Here is a 2287-nt window from a genome sequence, read left to right on the forward strand (position 1 = left end):
AATTGTTCCTAGAACCAATCCTTAAAGAGAACTGGAATCTTTTATTGACAATTCTAATGAGATTTTTTATGAGATTGGTGATTTTAGATGACAATTACACTCCACTACTGGAGTATAAATGTAATTAAATAATAGTTAAATATTAAATATTAAACATCATCTTGCTTCACTCAAAAATACTGGCATATGTGAACTGGGCGCGGTGCCTTACAACTGTAATCCTAGCACTCTGGGAGGCTGAGGTGGATGAGTTACTTGAGCTCAGAAGTTCCAGACCATCCTGAGCAAGAGCAAGACCCTGTCTCTACTAAAAATAGAAAAACTGGCTGGGTGTTGTGGTGGGTCCCTGTACTCAGGAGGCTAAGGCAAGAGAACTGCTTAAGCCCAAGAGTTTGAGGTTGCTGTGAGCTAGGACACCATGGCACTCTACCCAGGGAGACAGAATGAGACTCTATCTCAAAAAAAAGAAAGAAAAAAAAAATACTGGCAGTAGAGTTGCAGTGAGAAGGGTATCTACCTACACTAGGGGTGGGAATACAGATTAGCAGTCTTGTTGAAAGGTAGTGTGCATTAGCGTTTTAGGAAGTTCAACTGAAACTTCAACCTGCTTAGTGAAATGTTTCAAAATGTACCCAAATATTTACATGCAAAGATGAATGTCTCACTTTATTTATTTATTTTTTTTCCTTTGCAGTTTTTGGCTGGGGCTGGGATTGAACCCGCCACCTCTGGCATTTGGGGCTGGCGCCCTACCCTTTGAGCCCACAGGTTCTGCCTGTCTCACTTTATTTTTAATAGTGAAACGACCAAAAACAACTTAAATGCCCCCAACTGAGAAATATCTATGGCCAGTAGATAATATTCTATGCTACAGAATGTTAACACAGCCATTATTTACATTTAACACAGAAATATTGTCAACTGTCATAAATAATGCAGCCACCAGATAACTACTTTTATTTACTATTTTCTGAAAGTGTTAGCCATTGCAATGAAAAAGAAATATTAAATAAATCAGAAAATTATCAAGATTATAATGATGCTGTATGTCATGAAGCCCAAGAGAATCAAATGATAAACTGGTAAAAACAACAAGAGAAAGCAATTCAGTAAGATGGGTGGTTACCAAATTAATATGATGATATTAGTAACAGATAACATTTACTGACCCCTTAACATAGGCTAAACTCTGTGTGTGCTGACTCATTCCTCACAGCATCTCCATGAAGTTAATTAGGGAAACTAAGCTGTAAAGAGAGTAATTTGCCTGAAATTAATGTATAAAATAGCATATCCAGGGTACAAAAGTTAATGGCTTTTCTTTGTAATTACTAGTTAGAAAATAAGAATGTTATTTGTAATAGAAATAAAGAAGTAAAGTATTTAAGAATAAGCTTAAGAAGAAATGTAAAGAATGAAAATGTGAATAAGGAATATATAATAAGGCTTGTATAAAGGTATAGCCAGATCATACTCTTGGACAGAATACACAGAATGTACACATTCTCTATAAATATTCCTACAAATGTAATCCCTCTGTAAAAAACTATCCTTTATTTTCTTCACAGAGCTAAAATCATTCAAAAGAACACATAGGAAAAGAAATCTCAGAAATTCCTACGAAAATCTTTTCAAAGAAAATGAGGGAAGATCAAGCTAACATATTAAATAAAAATTTAAAGGTGCACCAGCACACCAATAAAAATACAAATTGTTGGAAGAGATTTTTTTTTTTTTAAGTCTAGAGATAGATCCAAATACTTGAGGATATTTAGTATATGACTGTGCTACAGCGTTTGCAAAAATGTTCAGAAGAAGTCGTGCCTTTCCTAGAGGCATACCCGTTTGCGGTATGACTTTGCCCCTTCTTCTATGAAGGGGTGGACTCTGTTTTCTTTACTGTTGAAAATATTCTGGCACTGTGACTTGTTCTGGCACATAGAAAGCTGTAGAAATGATATGTTACTTCCAAGCCTTAGCTTTACAGGTCTCATGGCTCTCACTCTTGTTGTCTGTCTCCTCTGTGACTACTACGTAAGGAAGCCAAAGTCAGCTCCCTTGCAAGTGAAAAGTCACATGAACGACTGGCTCAGTTGTCCTGGCTGTCACTTCTGACCACTCCAGGCAAGAGAGTAAGGCCATACAAGACTAGGCAGCATCTCGCCCACCTGTCAAGGGACTGCACCTGTAATGTAGGGTTATTTTAGGTGAAAACAGAAGAATTGCCTAGCTGAGTCCAGATCAAACTGCAAGGATCGAAGAGATAGTTGTTATTTTTTTTTTTTTT

The 2287-nt window shown here is 36.7% G+C and overlaps 1 protein-coding gene across 1 annotated transcript in view; it reads left to right on the plus strand.

The window, feature by feature from the left end:
• The window catches only part of SCAPER (S-phase cyclin A associated protein in the ER), a 444723-nt gene that overhangs the window by 209782 nt on the left and 232654 nt on the right, over nt 1–2287 (plus strand). The window lies entirely within an intron of this gene.

The sequence above is a fragment of the Otolemur garnettii genome, unplaced genomic scaffold (assembly GCF_000181295.1).
Source record: "Otolemur garnettii isolate 467f Iridium unplaced genomic scaffold, OtoGar3 scaffold00011, whole genome shotgun sequence".
Lineage (NCBI taxonomy): Eukaryota > Metazoa > Chordata > Mammalia > Primates > Galagidae > Otolemur > Otolemur garnettii.